Raw genomic sequence first — 22163 nt, 5'->3', positions numbered from 1 at the left:
GTGTGGCCTTGGGTCTATTAAGCTAACTCCTCTGTGGCCATTTCCTTATCTGTAGATGGCCCTGCAGGGCCTGCTTCCTTAGTCAGGGGACAGGTATCCTAAGACTGAGGCTGGGCCACAGTTATGGAAAGCACCCCTCTCCGATAGCAGTGTGCCCAGTGGACAAGCCTCCAGTTCTAAGCAATAGTCCTGAAGAAAGTACACTCAGAGAGCTGGCTTCTGGGTCTCCTTCATGACCGTGATGCATGTGACTACTCCTAGAAGTGGTAGGAAAACATTCTCCTTGACTCTCTCACCTCCCAGCCCTGTGTCTTAAGGTCCTCTGTTCAGTATTCCAATGAGTATAAGCTGTCCTGTAGCTCACCTCTGCCCTCCTGGCCTTTCACCCAAAGACATGAATTCAAACCACAGCTACAGGGCAGGGATCCTGATATGACTGACCCTAACTAATTCAAAGCTATGTGGTGACGAACATGTCTCTTCACATTCTAAATCTCAGTTTTCTGACCTGTTCTTACAAAGAATAAAGCAGGTACATTTGCAAGTCCTTAGCTGATTGTTTTGTCATATTACTCAGAGACTGATAGTGTGACTCAGGAGGACCTGAAGACTCCATGTCATTTTTACCGCCCTGAGAGCTGCAGGGGAGGCCTGAGTGTGGGTCAGTTTCTGTGCAGCTGGGCTGTACCCCAGCTCTCCAGGGCTCCTCCTTACATGCCTGTATCCATCACCTCCCACCCCCTCTCCAACCTGTCAGTCCTGCCCTTACTGTCATTCTTTACTTATTCTCTCCCTGTCCCCTCACCTGTGTCTCTTCTGGCTGATCCTGAGAGCTATTTGTAGCCTGTCAGGTAATAAAAGACCCTCATGGGAGTGAGTTCACAGTTCCATACAAGGCAGCTCCCTCCATCCCTTCCAGGGGACTTTGGGAGAAGAGAAATCTGTGACCGGGCCACATTCTTTCCTGGCTGGCCCATCTTGTGAGGGGTTCAGTGCCATTCAGTTCACTTTCCCCATAACTGGCACTTCTTCCCCGGCTTCCCCTCCTGCTTTCTGCCTCCTCATGCTTTTCCACATGCCTCCAATTCCCTCCTCCCAATCTCTTCCAAGGGTCCTTACCAGAATCCTAGGGAATCACCTCCTTCCCCTCCCTCAAGAACATGTTCTTCTGTGCCTGTCCTCCCTAATGGGATGTGCCCGGCTGTGGGAGAGAGACAGGCAAGAGGTTTCACACTGCTCGACACCCTCCCCTCCATGGGCTCCAGGGCTGGGATATCAATCTAGGGAGAAGGTAACATGATGGGCTTTCCACGGTTCTTCAAATGAGGATGTTTCCTTTTCCATTCTAAATGCCACACTTGCACACCACCATTGCGAAGTGTGGAAAATACAATTCTGCACCAGCATGCCACACGGTTCACCCCACTCAGGCCTTTGTTATCCAGAGCACCGTGTCAGGAGCTCTCTTCCTGATGTGCTGGTCAAGCAGGCTGGGTCCTGGCCTCAGGATGCACAAGTGGAGGTGAGAATGTGGACTCTGGATGGGAAGACTGGGCCTTATCCTCAGGTCCAAGAATTAATTGAGAATGATCAGTGCTTTACCACATGGGAGATAGACGACATACTCAAAATATCAAATCAATAAAGTTATTGGTGAAACAAAAAACGTGTCTTTTATTTTACAGAAGAGCCATATGGACTTTTTGGCCTACCCAATATTATGCAAATGGTAGGGTTTTTAAAAAATTGTGGTAAAATACACATAACATAAAATTTACCATTTTACCATAATAAAGTGTTCAATTTAATGACACTAAGTGCATTTATGATGTTGTTCAACCATCACCACAATCTAGTTCCAGAACTTTGCATCACCCCAAACTGAAATGCATACTGATTAGTAGTCACTCTCTATTTCTTGATCCCCTTCCCTCCCCCAGTCCCTGGCAACCAGCAATCTCCCTTCTGTCTCCATGGGTTTGCTAATTCTGGATATTCCATGTAAATGGAATAGCACAATAGATGGCCTTTTGTATCTGGCTTCTTTCACTTAGTATAATGTTTTCAAGGTCCGTCCATATTATAGTATGAATCGGTGCTTCATTCCTTTTATGGCTGAATAACTTTTCACTTTGTGGCTATACAACATTTTGCTTGTAAAAATTGTTGCTATAATTTTGAAGCCTCATCCAGAGACTAGTAATCATAACAAAGAAGGGCAGATTTGTAACTAGGGAACAGGAATGCTGAACTTGGAGAAGAGGAGGCGTGGGGAAAACCATGGCAATGGCTTTGAAACATCTCAGAAGCTCTCACGGAAGAGCTAGCTTTACTCTGGGCCTCACATCAGAGAGACCAGGACCAAAGGGAGATCACTTTTTATGCACTTCTGATGGGCTGGAGAACTCCCCAGGGCTGGCGCATTCCCAGGCTGACTCTGGGGAGAGTGTTTAAGGGGCGTTGGAGCCATCAAGAATAGTGAGCTGACAGAGGAGAGCAAATGGCGCCATGACACGGTCAAGCTGGAACTGGGGAGCAGCCGCAGGATCTATGGGAGGCGGGCACAAGGCCTGCGCCAGAGCTAAGGCAAGTGAGGAGGCCATGAGTGTGTTGGCAGTCTGAGGCGGAGGTGGAAGAGGAAAGGGGCTTAGGAGCCAGGGCAGGAACAAAACGCGGGAGCTGGCTATAAGGGACGATCAGCTCACGAAATCTCAAGAGCGTATTCTTTCTCTCCTCTCCACTGCCAGCTCCTTTGTCCACCTTCGGGTCAATTTCTGCAGCTTGCTTACAGGTTCCCTGGCCTGATTCCTGTCCTGACTCTCCCCACCTCACTCCTACCCACTAGTCTTCCTTTGATTGTTCATTCTTAGATTAGGGTTCGGCTTAGATGTTCCTTCTGCAGAAAGCCTTTGCTGATCTGCAGCCCCATGCTAGGGCATAACATGTGAAAATATTTAAGCTCCTGTGCGCCCCTAGAGGTCCCTGCGCACCTATTGCAGCACTGGACCGTGAGCACCTGTTTGCTCTTTGTGCCTCTACGGGATTAAGTGTTCTGTGAAGACATGAACTGGTGTAGCTGGCTCACTGTAGCATCTCTGAAATCGTAGACCAGTGCCTGGCACACGCGGGTGATCCGTACATATTTGCTGAACTAATAAATGAACAAATGAATGAGTGGAATTGGTGGTGAGAGCAGTTAGAGTGAGGCAGGCTTGATCTTATTTTTGTAACAAATTGCAACCACAGAGGAGAACTTTCTGCTAGAGGAGACCACAAGAAGTTTGGATGACCTTTATTTGTTATGTTGTAGGGGGATTTGAGTCAGTCTGGGAAATGGAGCAGATGATTTCTGAAATCCTGTCCAGCTCAAGTCTTCTGCGATTTGACGACTCGAAGAACGGCTCCTTGCCCTCTTGCCTGAGCCATCTTTCACAACGGCAGAAACCCGGCAGGGGCCCAGCGGGGAGTGACACAGATGCTGATCAGGATTCTCCAATCTTGCAGGTGCTGCTCTTTATGGAATTTAATCTAGTAATGCATTGCACACGTGACCTTTACATTAATCAGCCCTTCCAACACGGAGGCCTGAAGCAGTGGTCTAGAGGTGACAGAGAAGAGGGGTGAGGAGAATCTAACGACTTAAGAATCAAGTTATACTGTCCGAAGCCAGGAGAAAGGGGCTGCTGTGAGCAGCACGGGCAAAGGCTGAGCTTGGGTGGATGGTGAGGACTGAGGATGAGAATTGTGAGCCGGTGATGGACTGGATGGAGATTTCAGTGTTTTGCTTTTGGCGGAAGCTGTGCAAGCTCAAAGCCTATGATTCCAAATACTTTTCTCCACCAACTTCCCCCAAACTCTTTTCCCTTGTTCTTTCTTTTTAAAATTTTTTATTTTTATTTTTATATTTTGATTAGAATTGACATTCAGTATTATTTTATAATAGTTTCAGGTGCACGGCGCAATGGTTAGACATTTATAAAATTTATGGAGTGACCCATCCAATGAGCCTAGTACCCACCTGGCACCACACAGAGTTGTTATAATATTATTGACTATATTCTTTGTGCTGTGCTTTACATCCTCATGACCGTTTTGTAACAACCACTTTTTACTTCTTAATCCCTTCACCTTTTTTACTCAGCCCCCCCGGATCCCCTCCCCATTTGGCAACCATCCTGTTTTCTGTATCTATGAGTCTGTTTCTGTTTTGTTCATTTATTTCGTTCTTTAGATTCCACTTATAAGTAAAACTATATGGTATTTGTCTTTCTTTGACTTATTTCACTTAGCATAATACCCTCAAGGTCCATCTATGCTGTTAAAATGATACAATTTCATTCTTTTTATGGCTGTGTAATATTCCTCTGTATATATGTACCACCTCTTCTTTATCCAATCTATTGATGGGTACTTAGGTTGTTTCCATATCTTGGCTATTATAAATAACACGGCAATGAACATAGCAATGCATATGTCTTTTCAAATTAGTGTTTTGGATTTCTTCAGATAAATACCATGTAGTGGAATTGCTGGTTCATAAGGTAGTTCTATTTTTAATTTTTTGAGGAAGCTCTATACTGCTTTCCATACTGGCTGTACCAGTTTGCATTCCCACCAACAGTACACAAGGGTTACCTTTTCTCCACATTCTTACCAACACCTGTTGATGTGTTGATGACACCATTCTGACAGGCATGAAGTATATCTAATTGTGGTTTTAATTAGAATTTCTCTGATGATTAGTGACACTGTGCATCTTTTCATATGCTTATTGGCCATCTATATGTCCTTTTTGGAGAAATGTCTATTCAGGTACTCTTGCCCATTTTTAATTAGATGGTTTGTCTTTTGGGGGGCGTGGTTAAGTTGTGTGACTTCTTTATAAATTTTGGGTATTTAACCCTCATGAAATATATCATTGGCGAATATGTTCTACTATTCAGTAGGTTGTCTTTTATTTTGTTGATATTTTCCTTTGCTGCGCAAAAACTTTTTAGTTTGTGTAGTTTTATTTGCTTATTTTTTCCTTTGTTTCCCTTGCCCAAGGATATAGTTCAGAAAAAATATCACTCAGAGCAACGTCAGAGAACTTCCTGCTTATATTTTCTTCTAAATGTTTTATGATTTCAGGTTTTATATTTGTATTAATCTATTTTGAGTTTACTCTTGTATATGGTGTAAGAAGGTGGTCTAGTTTCATTTTTTACATGTATCTATCCAGTTTTCCCAACATCATTTATCAAAGTGGTTGTCTTTACCTCACTGCATAATCTTCCTTTTTTTTTGTCATAGATTAATTGACTATGTAAGCACGGGTTCATTCCTGGGCTCTCTATTCTGTCGCATTGATCTATTTGTCTGTTTTTATGCCAGTGCCATGCTGCTTTGACTTCTACAGTCTTGTAGTATAGTTTGATACAAGGTAGTGTGACACCTCCAACTTTGTTCTTCTTTCTCAAGATTGCTATGGCTATTTGAGGTCTTTGGTGGCACCCTGTGAATTTTAGGATTACTTGTTCTAGTTCTGTAGAAAATGCCATTGGTATTTTGACAGGAATTTCATTGAATCTATAGATTGTTTTGAGTAATATCAACATTTAACAATATTAATTCTTCCTAATCATCAACGTGGCATATGCTTTCATATTTATAACATTTTCAATTTTTCTTCAATATCTTATAATTTTCTGAGTACAGGGATTTTATTTTCTCCATTAAATTTATTCGTAGGTATTTTATTTTATTTTTTGATGCAATTATGAATGAGATTATTTTCTTTTTCTGATAGGTTGTTATTAGTGTATAAAAATGCAACTGATTTCAGAATATTAATTTGGTATTCTGCTACTTTACTGAATTTATATATTAGCTCTAACAACTTTTTAATGAACTCTAGGGTTTCAGTATATAGTCTCATGTTATCTGCAAATAATGACAGTTTTACTTTTTCCTTTCCAACTTGTTCTTCATTATTTTTTTACTCATTTTGAGCTTTGTTCTTTTCTTCTAGTTCCTTTAGGTACAGTGTTAGATTGTTTACTTGATATTTTTCTTATTTCTTATGGTAGGTCTGCATTGCTCTTAATTTTCATCTTTGGACTGTTTTTGCTGTGTCTCATAAATTTTGGGTCATTGTGTTTTTATTTTCATTTGTCTCAATGTATCTTTTGATTTCTTCTTTGATCTCATTGTTACCCACTCATTGTTTTGCAGTATGTTAATTAGCCTCCATGTGTTTGTGTATTTTTTAGTTTTTTTTCTTGCAATTGACTTCTAGTTACATAAACTGTGGTCAAAGAAGACGCTTGATATGATTTCAGTTTTCTTATATATAATGAGGCTTGTTTTGTGTCCTAGCATGTGATCTATCCTGGAAAATGTTCCATGTGCACTTGAAACAAACACCTGTTGCCTTGCAATGAAATGCTCTAAAAATATCACTTAAATCCGTCTGACTTAATTTGTTGTTTAAGGCCACTGTTTCCTCAATGATTTTCTTTCTGGGGAATCTATCAGTTGATGTCAATGGGGTAATGTCCCCTACTATGACTGCGTTACTGTCGACCTTTCCCTTTGTGTCTGTAAGTATTTTCTAGATATGTTTACGTGCTCCTCTGTTGGGTGCCTAAATGTTTCCAAGGGTTATGTCCACTTGTCAGATTGATCTGTTTATCATTTCATGATATGCTTTCCTTCTTTGTCTCTTATTATAGCCTTGTTTGAAAGTCTATTTTATAGAATATAAGCATTGCTAACCCAGGTTTTCTTTGTTTCCATTTACATAGTATATATATATTTTCCATTCACTTACTGTTCGATCTGAAGTGGTTATCATGTAGACAGCATATATATGGGTCTTGTTTTCTTACTCATTCAGCTACCCTGTGTTTTTGATTGGGGCATTTAGTCTATTTACATTTAAAGTGATCAATGTTTATTGTGATTTTATTACTCATATTTGTATTTTTTCTCTTTTAATTTGTAATGAAGTCCCTTTAACTTTTTTGTAATACATGTTTGGTGGTGATAAATTACTTTAGCTTTTTCTTGTCTGGGAAGCTCTTTATTTCTCTTTCAATTTTAAGTGATAGCCTTGCTGGGTAAATAGTCTTGGTTATAGGCCTTTGCTCTTCATCATTTTGACTATTTTGTGCCAATCCCTTCTGACCTGAAATGTTTCTGTTGAGAACTCAGCTAACAGTCTTATGGGAGCTCACTTTTAGGTAACTAATTGCCTTTCTCTTGCTGCTTTAAAAAAATCTCTTGTCTTTAATTTTTCCATTTTAATTATGATGTATATGGTGTAGGCTTGTTTGGAATCATCTTGTTTGGGACTCTGTATGCTTCTTGCACTTGTATGTCTATTTCCTCTGCTAAGTTAGGCAAGTTTTCAGTCATTATATCTTCAAGTAATTTCTCATTCCCTTGCTCACTCTCTTCTCTGTCTGGTGTGGTACCCCTATGATGCAGGTGTTGTTATGCTTCATGTTGTACCAAAGCTCTCTTAAACTATCCTCATTTGTGGAGAATTTTTTTTTTTTTTTTTTTTGCTTCTGATTGTGTGTTCTGCTACCTTGTCTTCCAAATCGCTGATTTGGTTCTCTGCTTTATCTAATCTGCTGTTGATATCTTCTAGCATATTCTTCATTTCAGTTATTGTATTTGTCATTTCTGACTGGTTTCTTTTTATGTTTTATATGTCTCTTTCTATGCTAACTACTTTTTATTGGAATTTTTATTGAACATCCTTCTAAACAGTGTTTTGAACTCTGTATCTGGCAGATTGCTGCTTCTATTTTATTTAGTTCTTTTCCTGGCAATTCCTTCCTGTCTTTTATTTAGGATGTATATATTTTTTTGGCTTCACATATTTTCTGCCTGTCTGTGTTTGTTTTATATATTAGGCAGACCTCTCCTAGTTGTGTCAGGAGTAGCTTATTTAGTAGCTTTTTTGTGGGGCTTAGGGGCACAGTCACCCTGGGCACCTCAGCCAAGTATTCTAGGAATGTTCCTTGGTGAGTTGTGTGTGCCCTCCTATTGTAGTTGAGCCTGTGTTGCCATTGGCATGTCAGTGGGATTGACCCTTAGGCTGACTGGCTGTGAGGACTGGCCAGTACTGCAGCACATGAGCTTCTGTGGGGGGGCTGACCCCATGGACAGGGATCTGCCCCATGGGCTCTGGTGTCTGGACTGCTCTTCTGATGTGGCACTTGTGGAACTAATTGGGTTATATGCTGTTGTGATCTGAAGTTGGTCACTGTGTTGTTGGTTCTGGGGCCTCTTGGGAGGGGTTCTTGTGCAGGCTACAGTAAGCTTCTGCCTGTGACCAGCCCGGGGCCACCCAGTAGGAACTACACAGTGATCTGCAGTTAGTAGCAGCCTTCTCTTTACCCGGAGGCACGTGGGAGAGACTGCATTGTAAACTGAGGTCAAATGCCCCTAGACCAGGCTTGGGGCAGCTTAGCAAAAGTTGCAGGGCACCCACAAGGCCTGCTGCTGCCTCCTATTTGCCCACAAGGCTCAGCTGCTGAAAGAGCCTTAGGCTTTATGTGAGTTGTTTGAGGCAGGGTTTCAGGGATTCACCAGGGTCTTGGAAAGTGTTGTTCACCAGGTTAATGTGGATTCAGATCTGCCACCAGTGCTGAGCCATGGGCCACTAAACGAAAAGCACAGGGCAGAGTGTGGCCAGCTGCTTTTCACGGGCCCACAGAACTTTGAGAATTTTTTTTAATACTATTTTTCTTTTTCTTTCTTTCCTTTTTTTAAAATAAAGATTTTATTTATTTATTGTTAGAGAGAGGGAAAGGGAAGGAGAAAGAGAGGGAGAGAAACATCAATGTGTGTTTGCCTCTCATGTGACCCCCACTGGGGACCTGGCCTGCAACCCAGGCATGTGCCCTGACTGGGAAATGAACTGGTGACCTGTTGGTTTACAGGCTGACACTCAACCCACTGAGCCACATTAGTCAAGGGAGAGATTTTAAGAAAGACTGAAGCACAGGCTTAGGCCAGCTGCCTGTCACTGAAATAGCCCCTGGTGCATGAGTTATGTTGGTCAGGGTCTCAGGGAGTCATCAGGATGGAGCAACTGAAGTTCAGTATGCTAATTCAGATTCAGATCTGGCCATGTGGGCAGGGGCAATTAACACAGGAAAGATGGCACCTTCCTGTTTGCTGTGTGGGAGGAGGGCTTAACACAGAGACATTGCCTACTGTACCTCCAGCCCTTGTTTTGAAGAACTCACTTTCTATCTGCATGTCTTTTGTGTCCCCCGAGCCACTATGACTCTGCAGCACCCTGGTATGAGTGCCCACCAGACAGTGAATTAATGCACAGGGCCTTTAAGTAGTTGTCTAGATTTCCAGCAGCCTTCCATCTTACCCTCATGGACAGAGTCCCTTTGGCTTTTCACAGCCAGCTGTTGTGGGGCTCCTCTTTCTGACACTGGTGCTTAAGGCTGGGTAGCCTGGTGTGGGGCTGGGATACCTTGCTCCTCAGGGGGGATCTATGCAGCTGAGATACCTCTCCAGATTCTCAACTGCCACACGTGTGTGTGAGGTCAGCCCCTTTGTTTGTCTGCCCCTCCTACCAGTCTCCACATAGTTTCTTCTTTATATTCTTAGTACTAGGAGTCCTGTTTAGCTAGTTTTCACATGGTTCTTCAGGTTGATTGTTCTATAATTTAGTTGTAATTCTGATGTGGTCATGGTGGGTGGAGAGCATAGTGTTCACCTACTTTGTCATCTTGACCAGGACCCTGCTCTTGATCTTTCAAAAGGAGGAAAACCTGCCCCACTCCCTTGTTGGAATAGTGCTCCCCATTCCATGATTCAAAGTACTTTCACATCTAAAGATGATCTTCACAATTTCCTTGACATCGATGGGGATGGTATCAGAGTACCCCTTTAATAGAAAGAGACACTGAGACGCTGAGGAATTTACGACTGGACTGGAAGCTGGTCCTCTTGTGGTGAGCAAGTCAGTCATCTTCATCTGTAGTCAAGAGGCAAGGAGAGAAGGGTGAGGACCTGTATGGAAGCCAGGTAGATCAGCGGGATCTAGCTGATCTGGTAACAAACAAACAAACAAAACAAAACAAAAAACCAAAAAAACCCCCTTAGAATCTCCGTAATCTTTTGATTGACTGCGGATACCCACAGCCCATTTGCTTTTGTTTTTTCAGGAGTATATTTAGTTTGGTTTCCTTCTGCAAAGTGACTTGCTTTCCCCTCCCCCACCCCCGCCTCCATGAGCAAAGCCACACAGGGGCCATTCTGTCTGTGACCCTTTTATGCTAGAAACCATAGTGTGTTCAGCGAGCAATTTTCCTTTTTCTGTCCACTCCCTCTCTGGGTTTTTTCCTTCGTGCAATACATGCAAAGGCCCTTTGATGTGTGGCAGCCCCTCCCCCTGCCCCCCCAAACACAAGCAAGCATTCTCCCTTTAGTCGTTTTCTCTTTCCTCCTCCTTTTGGACTTCAGAAGTTGAGAAATGTAGTAAAAGGCAGAAATGTGCACAGACACAAGCTCATGAAAGGAGCACACAGAATGTAACAAATTACATGCCACCCAGCAAGAGCAGGGGGCCTGAGCTCAGAGAGATGGCGGGGGTGTGGGAGTGTGGGGTGTGGGGACAAAATGCAGATCAGACAAAGCAAGAGAGAGAGGGAGTGAGCAAGAGTGCCCTGGGCAGCTGAGGTTTCTGGGAATAGAGGCATAGCATGCTGGTGAAATAATTGTGCCCCCTGATGAATCTGCCGCCTCACCCTGGCCCGCTGTGCCAAGTCGACCACCCTCTGTTGGCGGCTGCAGTATTTTATCTTCTGGCAGGAGCACTCACTCACTGAGGTGGCGAGGACTTGATTCATTAGCGAGATCTCTTTCACACAGACAGAGGGCTCAGTGGGGAAGGATGAAGATGTGCCATGCCGGCAAAACTGCCTCCCCCTTCTTGGCCTCCACCTCACCCTCACCTGCCCGCACAGCCCACACACTCACACACCCCCTTTCCCCACTTGCCAATGCAAAACTCGATCTCTTCTTTCCTGGGGTAATTTCAAAGGCCCTCGAAATGAGACCTTTAGAGGAAATGACACTGTCTCTGTTGGAAAACAGGGTGTGATGATTGAGGTGGCAGTTGGATTAAGTTGGCAGAGCAAGGGATCTTTTCAGCCTAGGGCCTTTGACATAAAGTAAACGTTCCCTGTACGCTGTCAAGTTGAGTGAAGGGAGAGAGACTGGGGGCAGGTGAGGAGGGAAAGGGCAGTTCCCTCTGTCCCCTTCTGACCTGCACCAGACACAGGAGCACTGTTAGCCCTTCAGCAACTCCATTCTCCTTCATTATAGCTTTGCCCCGTGGACAGGTCTGGGGAACTCAGGGCTTTTCCCTTTCTAGGACAACAACATCCATCTGGGGTGCTTAGCAGGGAGCTCCCCACATTGCTCAGCTCATTAAGAGAGACTTGACTTGGAGTGGCACAGGTAATGAAGCATCACAGGGTGCCTGCCGGCTCTAATAAGATGGAATAAACTGAGGGGGGAATTAACCTGGTAGGATTAGTTCGCTCTGTAGCAAGATGCTTGGAATCGCCTCTTATAGCCCGTGCCGTGCCGGGAATCTTAAATATACTCCTCTCTCACCAGGAGCGCTAGCTGGGGAGGAGGGTGAGGCTGAGCTGGAAAACGAGAGCAGGGCTGCAGCGTGAAGCCCCGGCCAAGGGCTGCAGCCCAGCTCTCTGTTGGGAGGAGGCCAGTTTTCTTCCCAGAATGTGCCTCAGAATGCTGGGCTGAGTGGTAACCCCACAGACTGGGAGCCCCCCTGCTTTTCTCAACTTGCCCTCATCACTGATGGTCTCAGCTGGACCAGGCTTGATGGGGGAGGGGAGAAGGCAGCTATGTCTCTCTGGGCCGAGCTGTGCTTGGTGATACAAGGGTTCCTTGAGACTCAAGACAGATGTCTAAGTTGAAATCGCAGACATCTGGCTTGTCAATTATGATCTTAATTCAAGTGTCTGCTTGGCCACAGGAGGAGGTGAGAAGGACAGAAAGAACAGAAACCTGCAGAACTTAGGGCACTATTGATCTAAATTTAGTCATCAGCCTACTCCAGGTGTGTGCTAGGTGCTGCACAAAGAGACATGAATAAGACATGTCCTCTGCTTGCATGTTGCTCACAGACTATAAGAGGGAGATAAGTAGGCAACTAGCTCCAACACCAGCCATGTACTGAAAGGCAGACAGTGGTAGGAAAGAGCTCAGGAAAGTCTTTGCAACAAAAACAGGGATGTTCTCTTCTTTATCTTGTGAAGACTGCTGCATCAAACCAGTCAGAGGACCCAAGAATATTGGTATTGGAGGGGGTCTCAGAGACTCGGTGGGTCCCAAATATTGTGATTCATCTTGGGTCCATGTTAAAAATAGGGATCACCAGGCCTGTACCTGAGACTGAATGAATGAGAATTTCCCATACTACCTGGGATCCTATATTTAAATACGCATCCCAGGGGATCTTGGTAATTAGATAAATTTGCGATATTCTGAAGTAGACTAATCTCTCCTTTTATACAGATGGCAACTTAAGATGGGAGAGTATATGACTAGTTGAATACAATTATCTAGTAAGGGACAGCACCAGGCCCTGAGCTCAGATGCACTTGTTCCAAATTCAGCACTGTTCTCACTAAGGAGGTTGCATATGATGTTTCACATGGAGTGGGGGTGGAGAGGCTAAGAAACATGCTTCAGGGACCCCCCACACATAGTGTTCTGTGTTAGGGCAAAGTCTTCTCTAGGATTCATGAAACATATTCAGGAAGACAGGGAGAGTTGAGGTGTTCAAAAAACTTCTATTGTTCTGCAGGCTCATTCCTGGGCGGTCATGTTTTCCTAGCTGGAGGCTAGCAAAATGCTCAACAAACTGGTGGGTTTCTCATACTCTAAATACAGGTGGCGTTATTTAGGAAGGAACGAAGCCTTACCACAGAAAGTTGCCGTACTCTTGTTTGCAGAGACAATGCTGTAAGAAAGCCGTGGCTCTTTCTCTTCTGGTCCTGGGAGCTTTGGGGGTCACAGGCTTTGGTGCAGATATGGCCAAGTCTAGGAACCCCACCACGCACAACCACTCCTGAAAATGGCACAAAGAATCCTTGATCAAAAAGATACGAACCTCTTAAGGAGGTGGACCTTAAATTCCAGAGGAACATGTGCTTTGCCAAGAAGCACAATAAGAAGAGCCTGCAGAAGATGCAGACCAACAATGCCAAGACCATGAGTGTGTGCACTGAGGCTATCAGGCCCTCATAAAGCCCAAGGAGATCAAGCCCAAGATCCCAAAGGGCGGCAGCTGCAAGCTCAGTCGACTTGCCTACATTGCTCACCCCAAGCTTAGAAAACGTGCTTGTGCCCACATCACTAAGGGTCTCAGGTTGTGCGGGACAAAGGCCAAAGCCAAGGCCCAAACCAAGCCCCAGAATGCAGCTACAGCTGCAGCTGAGGCTCAGGCTCCCAGAGGTGCTCAGGCTTCCATGAACGCTCCACAGTAGAGGCCTCTCTCTGCAGATGCAAGGACAGAAGGACTAGTGTGTCTGCAGGGGCCTGGTGTCCTCCTGTGCTATTTGTATAAATAAACCTGAGGCAGGATCTGTCAAAAAAAAAAAAAAGTGTAACTTTAAGGCATAATGGCTTTTCTTAAAGAGCACTTTTTAAAATCCTGGTATGATGCCCTTTGTAACATCTTTTACTTGTCGAGTAAGAAGCAGTTGTTGCTCCCTTGCACATGGCCTTGGCTTTCCAGCCATCTTGTATTCAGTATGACAAATTTTTTTTTCATCAAGTCTGCATTCTATTACATCCAAGTTGAAGAGCCCTCACTCGTTTCCCAAGGCAAGATGTTCTAAAGCTCAGCCTGGCTTTCAAGACTTCTGTAGGCTGGCCCAGTCCTAGCCAGTTGCCTCACATTCCCTGCTGTGCTTCCTGTGCACAGCCCTTCCACACCCAGCCCCTCCTCTGATCCCTTCAGGGTTCTCTGAGGTGGGTAAAGGGGTATTGCTGGTAATACTTTTGTTTAGCAGGTGAAGCAAAGGCTCAGAGAGGTCAAGTACCAAGTTTTGTGCCAATACTCACTGTTTAAGTAGTGAATTTGAGACTCAGAGCCACATATCTAAGTTCTAAATCCTCCCTCTAAAATTTGATCAGGCCCAGGTTCATTCTTACTCTGAGTCTTTGCAAATGTTTTCCTTCTTTTGGACCACCTTCTTTTTCTTCAACTTTGCATACCATTCAACATGTGGTTTGAAACTCCTTCAAGGAGTCTTTTTCAATTAGTCTAGTCCTCAGTTTTCTCTGAACCTGGATGGCACTACTTAGTGCTTAGTTATGTTTCATCATATTGTTTGCTGATTGTTTAACATGTGTCATTTTTCTCAGCACATCTAGTTTGTAAATTTCATAATGGGGTCACTTGATGACTCTTTGTACCCAGACAAATGCTAAGTGCAGAATTTAAAACTTCTCACTGAAGATCTGCATGGAAAAAAGCCAGGGGCATTTATCTTCATGAGTGAATGAAAGACAATGGCCTGCGGGATCCAAGAGGGCAGTGGATAGGGTGGAGGTACACTCACTTCCTCCTGGGACCAAACTGGAAGTACAACTAAAATTTAGAGGAATAAACCTGAATAACCAACTGAAAACTAGTTGAAGATAAGTCTTATAACCAAGGATTTACAAAAGGAGCCACATTGAGACTGGTAGGAAGGATAGAGACAGGAAAAGCCTGGTCTGCTCCCATAGGTGTTGGCTGAGATTTTGGGGGGATATCTCAGTTGCAACAATTTCCTCTGAGAAGCATGGGATCGCAACCCCAAGCCAGGCTCTCCTGGCCCAGAGCACCAGAGCTGGGAAGAAGTGCCCACATAAGATCTGGCTGTGAAAATCAGTGAGGATTCTGTTTGCCAGGGAGAAATAGGAGTCTGCTAGAGACACAGGCACAGCCTCAAAGGGCCAATGCATAACATCTTGTTTACAACCACTTATCCTGGAGTCTGGTGGAGGGAGGGGGGAGTGCACTAGAGTTATGTGAGGTGAGACCAGCATTGTGATTTTGGGGAGAGAGCTGAGGGGACAGCCACCAGTCCTTTTGTGCTGAATCCCTCTCCCATACTGCAGACACCATCTTTCTTGGGGGGAGTGCTCCCCTCCATATAGCAGCAGCCTGGGGGAAATGCAATAGCTCTGGCCTTTGAGCTCCCTGTAGCCCCAGCCTGCAGAGCTTGTACCCTGCTGAGCAGTTAGCTGCCTCAGCCAAGCTACAGAGGGCTGGGCAGACTCAGGGAGTGTCAGTGACTGAGTCACGTGGCTTTTGAGTGAGGGCCATTCTCCCTACTTTTCCTTGAACCTGATTGGCATATCCCCCTCATGGGATATCTGTTATCCCCACTCTTCAGGCTCTCAGTGTGTCCACCCTTCTGACTCCTGGTGGGTCTGCCCTGTCAAGGTCTGGGCAGAATCCAGGACAGACTGAGTTGTGTGGCTCTGGGATGAGGACTACTGTCTTCACCTTTTCTCAAGCTTAACAGGCACCTCCTCTTTTGACTTCCTGCAGCCCCACCCTGTTAAGATGGGGCTCCTGGCAGAATCCAGGACACACTAAGTAGTGTGGCTCAAGGAGAGGGGAAATATTTCTCTCACACTCCTGGCCTGTGCAGAGCCCTTCCCTCAAATGGCCAAACCTTGGTCTGTTTTTGCCTGATAAACTCTTCTGGCTTCAACCTGATGACTCCTTGAGTCCCTTTCCACCACAAAGGTGTGTGAGCACCCAGCAGGTATCAGCTAGCCTTAGTGTACCCATCAGGTATTTGCAGAGTGGCCTCAGACCCAGCATTGGCACTAAGTTTAAGTTGGTACAGATCTAGTGAATACCACTCACCCCTACCTGGTGACTCACTGGGAACCTACCTCATGCAACTTCCATACCACCAGAGGATCTTTCAGTGACTGAGCCTAACAGGCAGCCAGCAGGTGGAGGCAGTGGAGGTGGAATCCAGGGTTTCTTGGGACTTTTGATGACCTGCCCCCAGGCTGGTGCTGCTAAAAATTAGTGTTGGTGCACAACTTGATCCTTCCCATGCACACCTAGGTAGGCCCAGCAGAGGTAGGCACAAACAGTGGATTGCTTTGTAACTCCAAAAATGTTGCCCAGGGCCAGTCACAGACAGAGTATGACATTGGTCTGCACCAGAGTCCCTCCAAAGAGGCCTTAGAACCAATACACCAACTGGCCAGCTTCAGAAAACATCAGAACAGGATTCAATTAATTTCACAAACTGCATATCCAAAGGGAGATGTTGGCAGGCACCAGACCCTGCTGAGGCTAATTCTGTTCCATACCTGAAGAGCCGCTTATACACTGCAGTCAGGGTTAATCTTTACAGTCGAGCAGCCTGAAGGTCGGTACCATGCATGAGTGGGCCAATAGCAATCAAGACTCAGTTACAACAGGAGGTCCCACATTACCCACACAAGGGACATTCCTGGACCAACCAGCTCAGGATGTCAAGGAGACTGTCAGTAGGTCCCACAGGACACCTACTACACAAGATCACCCTACCAAGACTGGGAGTTGTAGCAGATCTACCTAATGCATAGAAACAAACACAAAGAGGCAGCAAAAATGGGGTGATCAAGAAACATGTCCCAAATGAAAGGACAGTAGGAATCTCCAGAAAAAGAGCTAAATAAAATGAAGGCAAGCAATTTACCAGACATAGAGTTCAAAAGAATGGTTATAAGGATGCTCAAGGAACTTAGTGAGAACTACAAGGAACTTGGTGAGAATTACAATAGCATGAACATGGATATAGAAACCATAGAAAAAGAACCCATCAGAAATGAATAACACAATATCTGAAATAAAATATACACTAGAAGGAATAAACAGTAGGTTGGATGATGCAGAGGATCGAATCAGCGGTTTGGAAGACAAGGTAGCAGAACACACCTACTCAGAGCATCAAGGAGCAAAGGGTCAGCAAGGGGTTGAGAACCTATTTGAAAAATTATGACTGAAAACTTTCCTAACCTGGTGAAGGAAAACAACACAGAGATTCAGAAATTGTAGAGTCCCAAACAAGATGACTCCAAAGAGGTCCACATCAAGACACATTATAATTAAAATGGAAAGGGTTAAAGACATATAGAGAATCTTAAAAGCAGCAAGAGAAAGGCAATTACCTACAAGATAGCTCCCATAAGACTGTCAGCTGATTTCTCAACAGAAACATTTTAGGCTTAAATGCTCCAATCAAACGACATTGGGTAGCTGAATGGATAAGAAAACAAGATCTCTATATATGCTGTCTACAAGAGACCCACCTCAGAACAAAAGATAAACACAGAATAAAAATAAAGGGATATAGAAGATATTTCATACAAATAAAAATGAAAAAAAGGCTGGGCCAGCAATACTTATATCTTACAAAATAGACTTTAAAACAAAGGTTATACAGTAAAGACGAAGAAGGATACTACATAATGATAAAGGGAGTTGACTGTACATTTACACAATGGAATACTACTCAGCTGTGAAAAAGAAAGAAATCTTGCAACAGCATAGATGGACCTGGAGAGTATTATGCTGAGTGAAATAAGCCAGTCAGAGGAAGATAAATATCACACGATTTCACTTATATGTGGAATCTATTGAGCAAAATAAACTAACAACCAAAATAGAAACAAACTCATAGATACAGAGAACAGACTGACAGCTGTCAGAGGGGAGGGCTTGGGGGACTGGGTGAAAAAGGTGAAGAGATTAAGCAAAAAAAAAAAAAATCAACCACTCATAGATAGACCACATATGGTTATTACCAGAGGGAAAGGGGGTGGGGAGAGGTAGAAGAGGATAAGGGGGATAAAATGTGATAGAAGGGGTACTTGACTTGGGGTGGTGAGCATATAATACAATATACAGATGATGTGTTATAGAATTATACACTTGAAACCTATATAATTTCATTAACAATATCACACCAATAAATTCAATAAAACAGACAATGACCCCTTTTAGCATATCTCAATGTGTTTGATTTTCTCCTCATCTTATTAGTGTAGAGACAGAAGCTCTCTGGCTCAGAAAGAGCACCCAGCTGTTCAGAGCAGCTGGAAGCCAAGTAAGGGTTATTTCGGGATGAGTTATTTGTTGCTTCTTTAGCCCTTTCAAATAACATTGTCTGGGATAGTGCTGCTTAATGAAGAGGACGCTCCTCATTCCCACAAAACTCAGTTAGAGCAATTACTACAGAGAAAGACCAAAGATGGGCTATGAAGATCAGGAAGCAAGCTCCCTCAGCTTGGAGGCCAGATGTTTAGGGTGCTCTTGCTTGGTCCTCATTGCTGCTTCTGTACAACACCTGTTCCTAGGGGCAGGGAGAGGCACTGGACAGCTTCAGAGGCTGCAGCGATTCTAAAATAGCTCATTTACCCATTTATGCATTTGGGGATCGACGATTCCTTACTCTGTCCCTGACTTTAAAGACACTATAGTTTCAATGCATATGTGAAAAAGAAACATGCATATAAATAAGTGAGGTGATTGCTGTTTGATATGTGCTTAGAGGGAAATAATCTTCTGGAAATAGTGAAGGGGAATGGTGAATGGATGGGTGGGAGCTACTTTAGAAAGGGTCACACTGTTCAGGGAAGGTTTCCTGAGGAGACTAGACTGAAACCTGAAGGAAGAAATGGTACCCAGGCATAGACTTAGGAAAAGGCATTCAGGGAAAAGACATGCTGGCCCTTGTGACAGCTGCTCAAGAAACATGGGTGGGATCAGATGGAGGCCAAAGTGACAACAGCTGAGTGAGTAGACAAGAGTGCAGGAGACACCATGTGAGTCAGCTAAACAGTGTCAAGAGGGAGATTCCCACCGAAGAGGCGGTGGCAGAAGGTGTGGGGTGAGAGGATGGAAGAATGGACTCTAGAGATGAAGTTGGAGTGTGTGTTGAAGGTCAAGTAGCCAGGCCTATTGATATTGGGTCTGGGGAACATGGGGAATGGAAGAATCAAGGATGAATCCCAGGATCCTAGCTTTGATGAAAGAATAAATCAATTGTGGGCAATAAATCAATTGTGTGTGTGTGTGTGTGTGTGTGTGTGTAGGTGGGGTTGGTGTAAATCAAGAGCTCTAGTTTCCATGTTTTGATGACAAACAGAATACTGATTATCAGCCATTACTTGTTGTGCACCTATTATGTGTCATGCGTTGTTGTAGGCACTGGGGATATAGCAGGAAACAAAGCAGACAAAACTACTTTCCCTCATGCAACAGAGTCTAGAAGACAACAAGAAAGATGAATAAATAAAATGTATAGCAACTGGAAAGGGAGCAATTCCTGGGAGAAGATAAAGTCAAGAAGGAAAATGTAAGAGGGTTGAAATTCTAGATCAGATGTTCAGAGAAGTCCTCAATGATGGTGAAATTTAGGCAAAGGCTTAAAGGAGCTGAGTAGATTTTGGAGGACAGTATAAGAGGGGAAACAGTGAGTGCTTGGTCTGAAGTCAGGAGGATGCCTGTGATGGTCCAGGTGCCTCGAGGTCACTAGTGTGACTGGAGCAGAGAGAATGGGGCTGAGAGCAGGGGAGTCATAGATGCATGGGGGAGGCAGGCAGCATGGTTTTGGCAGGTCACAAAGCCCTGTGATGTTTCCTGGACTGAACTGAGAGTTCCCTGGAAAGTTTCAGCAGAGAACTGAAATGAGTTGGCCTATTTAACATGCCTGTGACAGCCATGCTGAAGACAAAGGAAAGGGCGGAGCAAAAGGCAGCACCAGAGCGTTTGCCATTGTCCTAGTGCAGATGGAGCATGGGGGTTTGCACTCGAGTAATGGCAATGGAGTAGAGAAGAGGTCAAATGTTCTGTATGTGTAAGGGAATGGTGCTTGCTTTGGCTAATGTATTGGATGTGGGATGACAAATAGGGAGATGTCAACGGTGATGTCAATGTTTTTAACCTCACAATCAAAAGATTGAAGTTATATTCACTGATACTGGGAAGCAGGTGAGAAGAACAGGTTTGGGTATATCAAGAACACAATTGTAAGTGTATTAGGTTTCAGATGTCCATTAGACATTCATATGAGAAGGTTTAACGGGAAGTATGATACACAGGTTAAGTCTGGAGAAAGGTCTCACCTAGAGATACACATCTGGGAGACATCAGCACATAGATGGTATTGAAAACCAGAGACTGGATGACCAAACCTAGGCAGTGGGAGTAGATAGAGAAGAGGTCTAAAATCTGAGCCTTGGGACACTGCAGAGTTTAGAGGTGAGTGAGATGGCACCATGGGATACCTGAGAAGGGACGTAAAATGTTTTCAAAAAGCAGGTGGGTGTGTGATACCAGGGAGCCATGCTCAAAGAGTGTTTAAGACGGAAAAAAGTGATAAACAGAGTAAATTTCTGATGATAATTAGGAAAATGAGGACTAAAAATTGACACTGACATTAGCAGCATGGATGACACTGGTGGCCTCTTAAGAGCAGTATGGTGAACGGTGGGAGTAAAACCTGAATTTGAATGATTTCAAGACAGAATGGAAGGAATTGTCTTCATGACAATAGGCATAGACAAAGTTTTTAAGGAATTTTTCTCTAGGGAAAGAGAGAAACGGGGGACAGCTAGAGGAGAAAGCATGGTTGAGAGATTTTTTTAAAAACAGGAAAAATAGCAGTATGTTTGTGTGTTGATGAAAAAGATTCAGGACAGTGAGAAAAATCGATGCTGCAAGAGAAAGAGGGAAAATTGCTGGAGCATTGTCCTTGAATAGGTGAGGAGGACTGGGATCAAATGGACAGGTGGAAGGCTGCCCTAGGCAGGAGCACAGTCACTCACAGTGACAGGAGAGAATGCTGCCTGGGCAATATAAATGCTGGAAGGTGGATAGGTGTGCAGTGGGAGCTTGTGGATATTCTTTTCATGTTATTTCAATTTTCTTAATCAAATACAAACAAGGCTGGCTCTTGAGAGTAAGGACTGGTGAGGAGCTATCCAACATTAAAGATGAGATTGCATTCATAGCCATCTAGCAGAGTAGGAGAGGTGTGAGCGCACTGTAGTTATGAATGCTGGACAGCATCACAGGGCCCCTTGAGTTTATCGATCATGAATTAAAGTAAGCCAGCATGATCGTGTGTTTCTCCTTAACTTGTTTAGTTGTACAAGTGCAGTCCAATCTGACTGGACAAAACATAACTGTGCCTTACCTGAGTGCAAGGAAGTAAGTGGTGGTAGAGAGAACGAGGGCAAGAACATTTGAAGGTGAAGGTGAGGGCTGCAGCCTAATGATTGACATGGGATCTAAGCTGAGGTCGTGGGGAAGTAAGGGACAGGGATGGGTTGTAGAATCAATGTACTGAAAATTCTGGGTGAGAGGTAGAACAATTGCTGGAGCTAGGCTACTTGAGTAAGTGGACTTGAAACATAGGAGGTGGTGGTTAGAATATGGGACGTTTGAAATTATGCTTAGAAGAAGACTGGAGTGCTTGGTAATGACAAAATCAAGGGGGTGAGTATTCAGGTGAGTTAGAAAAGAGGAAAAGTTCCATGGAGGAGTAAAGTTCAGAATGTTGGCAGCATGATTATTTGTATATTAAATCAACAAGATGAGGAAGTGAATAGTGTTGTACGGAGGGATTATCAGGAGCTAAATTCTTCAAGAGAAAAGGGGCACTAGGTAACTGTAGCAATGATGGGGGGTGGGTGGTTTAGTCAGGTGACATGAAATTCCAAGCAAGGTATAGAGGATCATGGGGAAAAGAAGAAGACAACCCTAGGAGCAGAGCAGATGCAACCCAGGAAGGCCCTGAGGCAAGAGGATCCTTTGAGAAGACTGGAGAGCCCTGTCTCCAGGGTAGAGCAGGGTTTAGTTAGAGACACAGGGGGAGGAGTGTTTACAGAAGGAGGTGAAGACACGGGAGTCTTACTAATGATTGGCCTTGAGTTCCAGAGAGCAAGTGGCACAGTTTTTAGAAAGGACAGGAGGGATATAAGGTCAGAAAAGGCAAAGTACAGAGCCTATGAGTGTCAGAGTCAGGGGCAAAGGCTGTTTGTGGTGACTGAACATGAACAAGAAAAAAGATGGATAAAAATACCTAAGATCTGTGTAC

General features: G+C 44.2%; 1 long non-coding RNA gene across 1 annotated transcript in view; it reads left to right on the top strand.

Annotated features, from left to right (window-relative positions):
• Positions 1–6473: 6473 nt before the first annotated feature.
• Positions 6474–22163, top strand: part of LOC123479448 (uncharacterized) — a 77547-nt gene continuing 61857 nt past the window's right edge. Inside the window, exon 1 of the long non-coding RNA XR_008427394.1 lies at positions 6474–6581. This is a non-coding gene — a long non-coding RNA (uncharacterized lncRNA). The remainder of the gene's footprint in view (positions 6582–22163) is intronic.

The sequence above is a fragment of the Desmodus rotundus genome, chromosome 7 (assembly GCF_022682495.2).
Source record: "Desmodus rotundus isolate HL8 chromosome 7, HLdesRot8A.1, whole genome shotgun sequence".
In the NCBI taxonomy this organism is placed as follows: domain Eukaryota; kingdom Metazoa; phylum Chordata; class Mammalia; order Chiroptera; family Phyllostomidae; genus Desmodus; species Desmodus rotundus.
The sequence above is the reverse complement of the archived record's forward strand: the minus strand, read 5'-3'. Positions and strand labels throughout refer to the sequence as shown.